Genomic DNA, 13,420 nt, shown 5'->3' with positions numbered 1-13,420 from the left:
TTTTTCGCATTATGTTTCAGCTATCAGAGTTCAGCTATAATGTGTGTTTAGTTTTCTTTTCTGTAAACTAAGCTTCTCCTGAGCCTTTAAAGCAAAATTCCTCACATTATTATTTTGAGTCAGTTTAACTTGGTTGCTTTTCTTTGGAAATGCCCTAGTTTGCCAATTTTCCTCTTAAGGTGAGCACAGTCCTCCATGCAGGTTCTGCTCAGAAAGCTGACACCTGCTTTACTTGGGCATCAAAAGTTTGTTGAGCTAAATGTATATGAGTGTATGTAATTGTGTGTGTGTGTGTGTGTGTGTAGTATATGACACATTAGCCCAAGCATTCTTTGAGTCTACATTTGCCGAATGGCTACTTTGTAATAGGAATATCACAGTGCTAACTCACAGGCCCTTCTGGTCAACCCCAACCTCTAACTCTTTCTGCAGGTGCTGTTGCCAAGCCAGGTCTAACAGGTAAAGTCCTTTATTTCTACCCTGGGGCAGAAGTATTTATGTCTGCAATTAGAATAGCTCCAGGTTTGAATCCCAGTGCCTGGGTTCTGGTGCCAACTCTGGATTGGCTCACATTTTGGACTTGGGTTCTACTTTCCCCTTGTTGGGCCTCAGACATTTTCTCTTTTATAACACAGAAGTCTGGGATCATAATATTGGCTCCCAACCAAACTCTGGTCCTTGTAAGAGCCTGTGGAAGGGATGGAGGTGGGAGGGGGTTGAGAATGACACTTGCTGGGAGAGACACAGTTTCTGGTAATGTCCCCACCTCCCATGGCAGCTGCTGGGAAGAGGCAGCATCTTTTTTTCACCAGAAGTTGCTCTGACATCAAAAGTGCAACAGCTGCACCTAGACCTGCCAGCCTCCCTTTTCCTGGACAAAGAACTTCCAGCCAGCCATCCTTTATAAGCCCTACTGTTCCCGTGACTCGGGGCTGTCACCATTTTCTTAGGCTTTAGCCCACCTGTGCAAGGCCGGACACTAAAGCTCCTTTTGATCAAAAAAAAAAAAAAAAAAAGTGCAACAGCTGCTCTCGAGGCTGCTTCTGCCTCTTCTGCTGTTGTCTCCTGTCTGGACTCCCTGATACCTGAGACAGGGCAGACAGGTGGCCAGCAGACAAGGAAGGTCCTGCCCTAGAGCCTCAAGGGCACTGTGCTGCTTATGACCCTGACTGTCACAGTACAGGTGAATCCTGTCAGCTTTGTCAGAGCGGCTCTACCCCCGAGTTACATCAGGAAGGCAGGGGGATAGGGCAGACTGGAAGGGCCTAGACCCTAGAAGCTAAACAGGCGCCCAACGTCCCCACCACTGGGTGGACGCTTGGGACTGGTTATTATTCTAGCCAGATTGTGAAAGAAGTCCTCCATCTCTTGACTCCCAAGAGGAATATAATGTCAGAGTAGAAGTTCCCTGAGCTGGGAGGCAGCGTCCTTCAGCCTCAGCAGTGGAGAGTGGAAGCTGGAGGGGCAAAGAGTCAGGCAGATAACGTTTTGACCTAGTTTGGTTTTCTCTCCTTTGAAGTTCTAATCTTGTCAAGTGCTACTGAGGTTTGATTTCCCATCCTGGGATCTGGGTAAAGCTGGTAGAGGCAGAGCCTCATGGAGAAGCCCAGGGGTAGGGCCAGACAGGATGTGCTTGGGGCAGCCCGAGGCAGACATAGTCCGAGGCTGGTTCATACCCCATAGGGAGCGCCACGGCCAGGGCTGGAAGAACAGTATCAGTTCTAGAATCCACAGGAGCCTGGGGGACTCAGGCAGGGTCAAGGCTAGACCCTCATCTGTTCCAGATGCTAGTGGACCCCCTTTCCTTGGCATTCTGTGGCATGGGTGAGGATAGTCGGTTTAAGGCTGCAGTTTCTGGCTGGACAAGTAGGGCTGAATTTGGTGTCTCTATAGCCAATGTCAGGGGCTTCTAGGCCCCACTAGCTTCAAAAGTCCTTTGGCAATTTAGAGAATAGGTACCCAAGACAAGCTGAGGATGCCAGTAGATCTATGAGCTCATGTCAGACAGGGGCATTGAGGAAGATGCTCCAGGAAGGCAGGGAGCTCTGGTATTCTGTTGGCAGCCACTGTCCTTCCCCGCCTGCCTCCCCCGCCCCCAATCCTTTGCCACCCCCCGCCCCAGCCCAGCCTCCGAGGATCTGCAGTGTTTGTGGCATGTGCTGTCATCTTGGTGGAGGCGCAGATGGAGAAGTAATCAAGCAGCACCGTTTGCTTTTTGGAAGCAACAGAACAGAAGACCTCGTGTCATTTTAACAAAGAAGGAATGAAACAGCAGGCAATTAGGCAGGAGTGTATCAATTAGTGAGCCAGAAAAATGCTTTATAGTATTTTGATGATTCAACACTGTCACAACAAAAACAAAATTAAAAAACAAACCCCCAAACAAATACCAAAAAGCCCACAGAAATTGTTAAATAATCACTTCATTTAAATGCAGTTAACATACATGAAAATGGTAAAAAGCCATTTCGTAGGGAAGAGAGCTAATATAATGTGATTATGTTCTTGGTTTGTAAAAAGAATACAGTTGTGTGGATTCCCATCCAGTGTTCCCCTCTCAACACAGTCCCCTTCTGGCTAACAATCTACTATGACCTTCTGCCCACCTCTCGGCCTAGAAAATGTAGTTGAGTCTTCACACTGAGCTGGGCACAGACACGGAGCTGTTTGTCCTTCCTTGGCCAGACCAAGGGGGAAGTGACCTGGAATTGTGTGAGGTATATCTTTCGCAAGTAGATAAGGAAAAAGACTGTGTTTGGTCATGATCGAGCCTTGGATTTGAATCCCAGCTTTGACATGCACTAGGAGAAGATACCTTAGCCTTTTAGAGATCCAGTATCCTCATTTGTAAATCAGAATATTCCTACTCTGCAAGGTCATTGTCAGGATCAAATAAAAAAAATACATTAAAAAGCTCATGATATACAGTAGGTGCTAAACAAATATTTCTCTTTCCTTCTCAGAGCTTCAGTCTTGACAATAGCTTCTGTCTCTTGGAGTGCCAATCAATGGCGGCATTTTACATCCCAACTTGCCTTACAAGTAATAGTAAGGGCCATTTGGCCACATGGCAATTACAGCCTTGCTTGGTGGTAACTCAAGTTGTTTTCTTTAGAGAACACCTTCCTTGTTTCCACAAGAGTTTTGCCTCCAGATGAAACCTGTGCAAGAAATTTTTGTTCTGAGTGGAGGATGCATAGCAGATTTCTAGCTGCTTTGTATCTATTTGTTGCCTTAGGTTCTTTAATTCTCAACTACAGTAAAGATGTTCAATGCACACAGAGCTAACTAGTATTAGAGCAGAGTCATTCATTTATTCATCCATCCATCCATCCATTCATTCATTCACTCATTCATTCTACATCATGCTCTCCAGACAGGATGTTTGTGAGAGTGGAAGAAAGGGAAATGGGACAGGGGGAGGTTGGGGTGTGCCTGGAAGTGTGAAGAGGAGGTTGCAGAGATGAAGTTGTCCTCCTGGTGGGATAATTGTTAGTATCCGTGGTCAAGAGCAATGTTTGTCAAGTGCCAGATCATTGGTTCCCACAGAGAGCTCCACATCCATTCAGAGATGCCTCCTTGCAACTTGTCCCTCAGCTTTGGAGCAGGTGGGGTGGAAGCTAAGCTTTGGAGGAAGGCAGAGTTAGCGAAGGGCTGAGGCTGCCTAGACATGCCTGTGGAAGTTCGAGCACAATTCTGAGACATGTGCTGGGGCTGGGCTGGCCTGGTTCTGTGTGACACTCATGCTATTAGGATCGTGAAAAATGTATTTATTCATACACTCGATACCCACAGTGCCTCCATTCACACAAACCCACGTGGCCAGAACCCCAGGACCGCAGAGCTGGATAGCCACTAGAAGTCATTTAGCCAGCAGGATCATGATACAAGTGAGGAAACTGAGACCCACGGTGGGGGTGGGGGGGAGTTCACAGGTCCAAGACCACTCGGAGAGCTGGAGGGAGGACCCCGTGACCCCTGCTGTCCCTTCCCCTCACTGCTCCCCATCCCACACAACGCCACCCCTTAGACACAAGCACTCCCAATTCTCTAACCCTTCCTTCTAGTATTTACCTTTATTTTCCTGAGTTCCAAGGTTAGACTGGTATTTCTTAATTTACCAGTTTTAGGCAAATATCTGTTGACTTCTTGTCAGGTAGATGTGGAGTCAGCTCTCCTATACTTCCTGTCCCCCCTTTTAGCCTCCTGATCCACCAAAATCCTCTCAATTGAATGAAAAACACTGTTTACTACAGGTCAAGTAGGTCCTATGAATACATTTTCTTTCTTGTACAATTTTTATTTTCCTAGAATTAAAAATTGCACACTATTTTTCATTTGCACAGTCTAGTGATACACCCGTCATCGTTTTCCCCCATTGGATCCGTCACAGCCTTGGCAGACAGGTGTCCCCAAATGAGAGCTGCTTTTTCTGCCATGTCTGGGATCATCCTGATTTCAAGCCTCAATAACCTGGGGTGCCCAGTCCTCACCAGTCTTGTTGGGATGCTAACAGGAGTCTCCTGCATTGCAGGGGTCCCTGCCCTCCCCGCTCACCCAGGGCCCGTGCTCCTGGTGCAGGCTCGCCCTCCTTCCAGGTACTTCCGGGAGTTCCAGGGTATTTCCCACACATGCTCACCAAGGTATCTGCTCTGGTCTCTCCTGCTGTGTGGCTGCGTCTGACTGAGCTGCCTGCTTCTCTGCCCACTGTGAACCAGCGTCTCCTTCTGGTGCTGCAGACCCCTGCCAGATACTGCCGTCTATTGTGAGACCTCATGATGCCAGCAGAGCGTTGCATTGTGGTAAAATGGGCTGGGGGCTTCCTCCTCTTTCGGTTGCCCCATTATATATTTTAACCCTAGGGCTGGGCCCACCACTGCCCTGGCTCCTAAGGACATTCCACCTTGGTCAGGGATAAGGTCTGTGCTTTGGGCTCCCATCTCCACCTAAACACACCTGCTTTGGTAGAAACACACCGGAGAACTGCAGTGTCCTTAGGCGGGCATCTGTGTCTTGGAGTCTTTGTTTCTGCTTGGGATACCCCCAGGGCATCCGTGAGAAGGGAGGGGAAGTACACAGGAAACAGATCCGTTAATACTTTGAGTCCAACCTGCCTCAGGGCCAAGGTAGGTGCCGCCAATGCTGGGTCTTCAGAGCTGTTAGGGGAAGGCTGCTGTCTGATTTGATTCTTGTTCTCTTTAGGAGTCAGATACAAGTTCCTGGGTCTGGTCTCGGGCCGATTGTACAATGTCTGTATGATCTTCTGTTCCTGGGTCAACCGTGTACTGAGCAGGCATTCTTTCCCAGGAAGTCTGCAGTCTCAGTTTACCAATCTCTCTGACAGGATCCCAGCTCAGGCTCACACTGAGACCCGAAACACTTTATTTCAATGATACAAGTTTCTGAATTATTTTAATTTTTTTATGAAATGATACCATTTTCCATAGAAAATCTATTAAATGCACAATTAAATATGATTATATTAAAATCTTTATAAAATTTTTCATATACATAAATTCATAAATGAGAACCAACTTTAAAAAAATCATATTTTGGGTCAGAAAAATGGCCACCTTGCCTGCAAGGAGTCATCACAGCAGCCTCCCACCCCAGCTCTGACCTGACCGGCTGCAGCTGCCTGAGTCCCTGCTCTCTTTGCCTCCAGGGAAGTTGCCATCAAGCAGATGGATGAGCAGTTCTCAGTTTTAGAGGGAATTTACTTCAGCAACCCCAGAGCAGATTGAGAAACAAATGTTTCTGTTATGAGACTCTCAGGCCATCGTAAACTTGAGCCTCTCTTTAGAGCCCACGGAGGAGTGGCCCTGCCCTTCCGTAACCCCTGAGCTGGGCATGGTGGTCGATGAGTCGTTTCCTCCGCTGGGAGGACTTGGTGCCTCTCCATGAGGACGGGGAGAAGCAGAGATTCAGGCAGTCTTCTCTGGGGGGCTCAGTGTGGACTGTGCAGTGTGGATGATTTGAGTCCACTCAGTTCACTGCCCACAGGGAGCCTGGTGCTTTGGTGGAAGACGGATGTGTCAGTCCCTGCCAGGCCCTGCCTGCTTTAGGTGGGAGCCCTGCCCCTCTGCCCGCCGGTCCTTCCCAGGTGGGTCCACACCTCTTGATCCCATGGAGCAGCAGCTGATTTTATTTTACTATGATGGAAAAGAACAGGCTTATAGGGAACGAGCAGCAAGAGAAAAAAGGCAGGGAAAAAAAAACAACCAGTGTTCATTAAATGAAATAATGTAGATGTTGGCGTTTCAGGGATAATATCCCTGTTTCTGTTAAGGCTCTGAGAGTCAGTGCTGTGTAGGAATTTATTATGTTTCAGAGGTTTTGTGAAATCTCATTAAGTGGGAAGTTTATGGAACTGCCCAGAACTCCATCTCAAAAGGGCTGTTTTCCTGTAGCCGTCATAGAGGAAGTTGTGTGCTCCCATAGTATTTGAGAACTTGAGATTATCTTCTGATATACGTTTCCCAATTGTCACAGTCTGCTGTGATGTGGGTACAGCATGCGCTTACTTAGGCAGGTGTCCAATAATCACTAGCCCCCTTCTCTGTCTCACTAAGAACCTACAACAGATGCATCCGCTTGTGCACAACAGCCTGCGTCAGCCTAACAGATGAGGAAAGAGATGCTTAAAGAGTTTAAGTACTTAGCACGCCTTACCAAAGGATGACGGTGAGGACTACCTGGGAGGGGGTGGTTAGAGCCCTGAAGAGAGAACGAGTGAGAGCAGCACAGATAAGGAAATGGACAATCCTGCTACTGATTGATCTCACGGAAGATCCAGATGCAGATATGCATGCCCACAGCACGGGCTTTCTGCAGAAGGCAAAGCTCTCCTCCTTCACTAGTGTCGGGGTGGAGGGAGGAGACGGGCGGGGGATACAGGAGGGGTGGCCCCAGGAAGCGGGGGTCGCTGGTGCTGTGGCCAGAGAGGAGACTTTCTGTTTCTCCAGCAGGTGGCGCCATCCAGCTGGTTATCCAAGGAGAGCCAGTAATGGCCAGAAAGTGTCTGGTCTGCTTGAGGCCTTCTCCTTCCCAGTCTACAGGGCTCCTGCCCCTTCTTTTCTGGGAATTGAGAAAGAGCATTCTTGTCCTTACCTGGAAAAGTTGACCCGGATGTGTGGATTTGCAGGAGAGAAGGAGAGCTTTGGCATGGCCCCTGGGCTCACTGGCAGGGGTGAGTGGTGGGCAGAGCTCCCGAGCCAGCTAGAATGCTGTGCTTGCCCCTCGCAGCCTGGAGCTGTCTCCGGAGTGGGGTGAGAGGAGCATCCCCCCAGCAACTGCTCAATTCCATTTCCTGTGAGGCTGACACTGAGATGTGGAAAGTCTTGGCATAAGCCAATCAATTATAAGCATTTTCCTAAATAGAACCACTTGAAATTGAATTAATGTGTCTAGAGGGCTTGGGAGCCCTTCCGGTCTTTTTCATCCTGGTACTCATCTCTTTGCACTACACAGTGTCAGCAGAGCGTGGCAGTTGCAGGCACAGATGATGGAATCGAATCTTGACACCTCTAGGACTTGCTGTGTGACTTGAGCAAGCTTCTTAACTCCTCTGTGCCTCAGAGTTCTCCTCTGTAAAATGGGGATGGTAGTGGTTTTTATCCCATGGGTTTATTATGAGGAGTAAGTTAAACATAAAGCCCTCAGAACAGCACCTGACATGTAGCTATTATATCTTAGTGGCTGTTGTTATAGTCAGCTGTGCACAGCACAATTGTTAAAACTAGGTTCATGTAACACCAATACCCAACATGCAGTAGGTTCCCAGTAAATGCTGAGTTGGACTTAAATGGGAAAAAAGAGCTTCTAGCAGGGAGTGGGGAGTGGGAGAGTGTACACCTGTGACTGGAGGGCATCAACCAGGGCCACAGGGTGCCCCCCCTTCCAGAGAGGGACCTGCTCTCCGAGCCACCAGTGCTCAGGGCAACTCTGAAGAGCTGATGTGAGAGGGCGGGGGGTGGGTGTGAGTGCACCCATCTTGGTTTACGCGTGGGAAACGGAAGCAGGGTCCAGCTGTGAGGAAAGGGCTGCTGGGAACCACCCAAGAGCACACTGAACCAGCCTGGGCTGAGAAAACCAGGGACTGGAGACCACAGTGGGCCACATAAGGGCCAGGGCAGGGAAGGAGGTTTGGCTGGGCACTCAGAAGGCCGCTGAGGGCCCCTGTCTCCTCTGTCACTCCCTCTATCTGATTTGGGACAGAGCAGCAGACCCAGATGCAGGGCTGATAGAACAAATGGAACAACCTCTCTGTGCCCCACCTGCCAGAACAATAGGCCCCTCCTGGAGGCCCTTTGCCAGGCCAGGGGTTACCCCTTTAATTGCTAGATTAATTGCATGGTTGGGGAGGGGCATTTTTCAGGGAGAAGTCTGAGCACCCAGGCCAGGGGGAGGGTGGCTTGGGGCAGTAGTTTTTTTGCCAACCAGCTCAGAGGTATTTAAAATATCTAACAACCAGCAAGTCTGTGCCCGTGTGACCTAGCTGGAGCCGGTCCTGGCTCTTCCCTTCTCTTCCTGGGCCTGGGCGAGGCCATCTCTCTAGCCAGCTGACTCTCAGTGGCCTGAGGGAGCCGGGTGGCACCAGGAAGGCAGGCACTGACTGGCCTCTGCATTATCATCTCATCGAAACCGGGACCCTGAACGGGTCAGGGAGTGACACCTGGTGGTGGAGGCCATCTGGCCCTGTACTCAGACGACCTGACTTCGAATCTTGACTCCACCAATTCCAAGCTGTGTGGCCTTGAGCAACTTACTTGCCTCTCTCTGTCAGCTCAACTTCCTTTCTAAAATGAGGGCAATAACAGTGCCTCCCTCACGAAAGGCAGTGAGCAATTTGTCACTATTTGGAATCACTATTTGGATCAGTATTCAATAAACATTCATTTTTATCATTAATTACACATTAAATTTGCATAATCTACAAAAGGATATATACATGTTTGGGAAGAAACTTCGTCAGGCCTCTGGCCCTGGTGGTATGAGCTGGAAAACCTGGGAATCAGAGAGGGTAAGTGTCACTCAGGCCACTGGAATGATTCTCACATGCGAGTCTAAGGGTATAGAATGCTTTGCTATGGTAATCCGGTTTCTTTGCCCCTTTCCCACATCCAAGCAAGATGCTTGGGCTCTGATCACCAAGGATGAAGTAGAACCAAAAGCAGAAAAAGTTATCCAATATTGATGGCTATTTCCAAAGGTCTTTGCCTCACAGGGGAGAGAGGAGCATGTGTTGGCCGGAACAAACAGGGAGAAGGATTTCCCCTGAGATGAGAGGGGTCCGAGGTGAGGCGAGAAGCGAGGGGCTGGAGAGATCTTGGCTGTGGACGAACCTGGGCTGACCCAGGGAGCCCACTGCTGTGTTTGCCATGAACCCCATTTCTGCAGGCTCAGCTGCTTCTGGGGCTATTTTTTGCTGCAGGGATCCAGACCACTGCAAGAGCCTTTCCTCCAGAACTTGGTCAGCAATGAATGGCCACAGCGGCTGCCTGCCACAAACACCTTCTCCCAGTGTTGCAGGTGTGTGAGGGATTTATGTACTGACTGCCCTGCTTCTGGTGGAAATGCAACAACTCAGAACTTGCTACCTATTACCTAGAAGTCATTTCCCATAAAACTGTTCCCTTCGTTCTGTCATCAACCAGGCTTTCCAGCAGCAGCTGAGGGGTTGGCTGTTTAACTGTCTCATGCTCATGGACAAGTGTGCTTCGACTGTGCCTGTGTGAGAGTCTGGCTTGTATCCATGAGTTCTGGAATCTTATTTGTGCTGTTCTCATTGTTTGCATGGTTATTAGATTCTACGCTGCTTGTGGGGCTGGGTTCCCAGCTTTGCCACCTCAGTGCTCCAGAGCCCACCTGAACTGAGTTTAAGCCTTTACTCCGCCAAGCCTGTGATCGACTGTTTGTCACATATAACCCAGCATGCGCGAGTTCAGTCTGATTCTTTTTGGGACCCTTAATGGAGGAAAGAAATGACAGCACTGGACTGAGCAGGAAGCCAGGTCCCTGGTGGGATGGGTGGGTCTGGGGTACACCAGGAGCCTGAGGAACCTGGAGGGGAAGTGGCCCGGGCTCCCCAATTCAGATTTCTTTTATTTCACTGCAAGGGCTGCTGTGGAGTCCCCCAACACTCAGAGTGAAGCAGAAGAGTCCATGCTATACAAGTTTCTTTCTTTAAAATTTTGTAGGTCCCTTTCCTTTTTGTGTCCATGTGTTTTCAACAGTGTGTAACAATGACTGGTGTTATCCGTCATTTGGGGACTAAACAAGAGCCTGATCTGTCAGTTAATGGGCCACTTGGGCAAAGCCTGGGAAACTGCTCCCCAAAGCCTGGCTCAGGGCCCCGGGACGGGTGACGCTACCAGGGGCTCTCACCCTGGGACCCCACGACGAGGTGGGGGAGGGCGTGGGGAGGAAGAAAAGGCAGCGACAGTCAAGCTCCCATTGGTTGCTATGGCAGCGTTCAGAAATGACTGAGATCAACAGCAGCCGTTTGAAATCTATTTGCTTTTATTTTCTCTTCGGGAACAGCTCCGGGTCTAAGAATACGAAGGGCAGGAGCAGACCGCGCGGCCGGGGAGGCGGGATCAGGGGAAGCCCTGCGGGGCCGGCCGCGCCCTTCAGCCTGTTCTGCGGCCGCACCATTTGGCAGCCAGCTCCACCCGAGGAGGGAAAAGTCAACAGTGATACCTGCACATCTGTGCCCCTTTTAGCTTCTGACCACTGTAATGTTCATCAGAAAGCATCGAGGAGTGTAAACAGAGCTTAGGGTTGGGGAGCTGGGTCTGTGCTGCTGTGGATTTCTGGTGGCGCCGGAAAGAACCTTGGAGGTCTATTTAGGACGCTGGGAAAAAATAGGAAGGCCAATGTCTGTGCCTCTAGGCAAAGAGTAAAAGTTTTATTTTTAAAATAAAACCTGGCGAGGAAAGGCTCCCATTGGGCAATGGTGGGAGCAGGGAGTGAGGGGCTATGGACAAGCACCGTGAGGGTGGGTGGGGCGGACACCGAGAGAGTGGAGGGATTCTGGATCTATTCTGAAGCCACTGCTGGCAGAACTTTCTAAGAGATCAGCTGCGGCTTGCGATGAATTTTATATGTAATGTTAGAAGTGTAACGTTATATAATTGGTATAACTACTATTGCTACAACTATTATATATAATAACTATATAATGCAAACATATAATTTGCTCAAATATGACTCAATCCCTTTCATTTTTTAAAAGCAGTTTTATTGAGATATATTCACATACCATATTATCCATCCAACATATAGAATCAGTGGCTTTTAGTATAATCAGAGTTGTGCATTCACCACAATCAATTCTAAAACATTTTCGTTACTCCAAAAGAAAAACCCCATACCCCTTAGCATTCACCTCTCAATTTTTCTACCCTTTCTCAGCCCTACAAACCATTAATCTAATTCTGTCTCTATATTTTTATTTGTATTTACATTTTATATAAATGTAATCATGCAATATGTAGTACTCTGCTGGTTCTTTCACTTAGCATAATAGTTTTTTAAAAAAATTATTATTTTTTTTTTAAATTAGAAAGGTTGTAGGGTTACAGAAAAGTCATCTAAAAAATACAGTGTTCCCATATACCACCTATATTGACACTTTGCATTAGTGTGGTCCCTTTGTTACAAACTCAGCAAGAATATTAAAACATTACTGTTAACTATAGTCCATAGTTTATATTAGGTGTATTTTTTCCCCATATATCATCTTATTATTAACACCTTGAAATAGTGTCATATATTTGTTATAATTCATGAAAGAGCATTCTTACATTTGTAGTGTTAACCACAGACCATCACCCACAACAGGTTTTATTGTGTTATACAGTCCCATGTTTTATCTTCTAACGTTCCTTCTTGTAACATACATGGCCCAAAATTCCTCCTTTCAACCACATTCACCAACATAATTCAGTGCTGTTAATTACACTCACAGTAATGTACCAGTATCACTATTGTCCATTATCAGATATTTTCAATCAACCTAAATAGAAGTTCTGCACAAATTAAGCATTAGCTCCCCTTTCTCTACCCCCTATTCTATCCCCTGATAATCTATATTCTAGATTCTAACTCTTTTGAGTTTGCTTATTTTAATTAGTTCATATCAGTGAGATCATACTATATTTGTCCTTTTGTGTCTGGCTTATTTCACTCAACATAATATTCTCAAGGTTCATCCATGTTGTCTGTTGCATGCTTCAGGACTTTATTCCTTCTTACAGCTGAATAATATTCCATTGTGTGTATAGACCACATTTTGTTTATCCACTCATCAGTTGATGGGTGAATAATGCTGCTGTGAACATCAGTGTGCAAATGTCTTTTCGAGTCCCTGCTTTCAGTTCTTTTGAGTACATACCTAGCAGTATGATTGCCGGATCATATGGCAATTCTGTCCTTAGCTTCCCAAGGAATGGACAAACTGTCGTTCACAGTGGCTGCACCATTTTACATTCCCACCAACTGTGAATATATGTTCTTATTTTTCCATATCCTCTCCAACACTGTAGTTTTCTGTTTTTTTTTTTCTTTAATAGTAGCCATTCTAGTAGGTATAAAATGATATCTCATTGTCATTTTGATTTGCATTTCCTTAATAGCTGGTGATGTTGAGCATCTTTTTATTTTCTTTTTAGTCATTTGCCTTTCCTCTTTGGAAAAGTGTCTATTCAAATATTTTGCCTACTTTTAAAGTGGGTTCTTTATCTTTTTGTTGTTGAGTTGTAGGACTTATTTCTATAATCTGGATATTAAACCATTTTTGGATGTGTGGTTTCCAAATATTTTCTCCCACTGAATAGATTCCCTTTTCACTTTCTTGGCAAAGTCCTTTGAAGCACAGCATTTTTAATTTTGAGGAGGTCCCATTTATCTATTTTTTCTTTCATTGCTTGTGCTTTGGTTGAAAAGTCTATGAAACCATTGCCTACCGCAAGATCCTGAAAATGCTTCCCTGCATTTTCTTCGGGGAGATTTATAGTCCTGGTTCTTATATTTAGGTCTTTGATCCATTTTGAGTTAATTTTTGTATAAGGTGTGAGATAGGGGTTCTCTTTCATTCTTTTGCATATGGATATGCAGTTCTCCCAGCACCAGTTGTTGAAAAGATTATTCTGTCATTTAAGTGAACTTGTTGACTCATCAATTGATCATAGATGTGAGGGTCTATTTCTGAACTATCAATTCAATTTCATTAGTCAATATATCTAGCTTTATGCCAGTACCATGCTGTTTTGAGCACTGTAACTATGTAAGATGCTTTAAAGTCAAGAAGTGTATATCCTCCAACTTTGCTCTTCTTTTTCAAGATTTTTTGACTATTCAGGGTCCCTTACCCTTCCAAATAAATATGATAATTGGCTTTTCCTTTTCTGGAAAGTAG

The 13,420-nt window shown here is 46.7% G+C and overlaps 1 long non-coding RNA gene across 7 annotated transcripts in view; it reads left to right on the top strand.

Moving 5' to 3' along the window:
• The first annotated feature begins 428 nt into the window (after nt 1–428).
• The window catches only part of LOC119510255, a 32,693-nt gene continuing 19,701 nt past the window's right edge, over nt 429–13,420 (top strand). For 3 of the 7 annotated variants that reach the window (XR_005211857.1, XR_005211851.1, XR_005211852.1), the window contains exon 1: nt 474–4,802. This is a non-coding gene — a long non-coding RNA (uncharacterized LOC119510255). The other 4 variants (XR_005211855.1, XR_005211858.1, XR_005211854.1 and 1 more) reach the window with 4 other exon arrangements.

The sequence above is a fragment of the Choloepus didactylus genome, chromosome 15 (genome assembly GCF_015220235.1).
Source record: "Choloepus didactylus isolate mChoDid1 chromosome 15, mChoDid1.pri, whole genome shotgun sequence".
Taxonomy (NCBI): Eukaryota; Metazoa; Chordata; class Mammalia; order Pilosa; family Megalonychidae; genus Choloepus; species Choloepus didactylus.
This window is presented reverse-complemented; position numbering and strand designations above follow the sequence as displayed.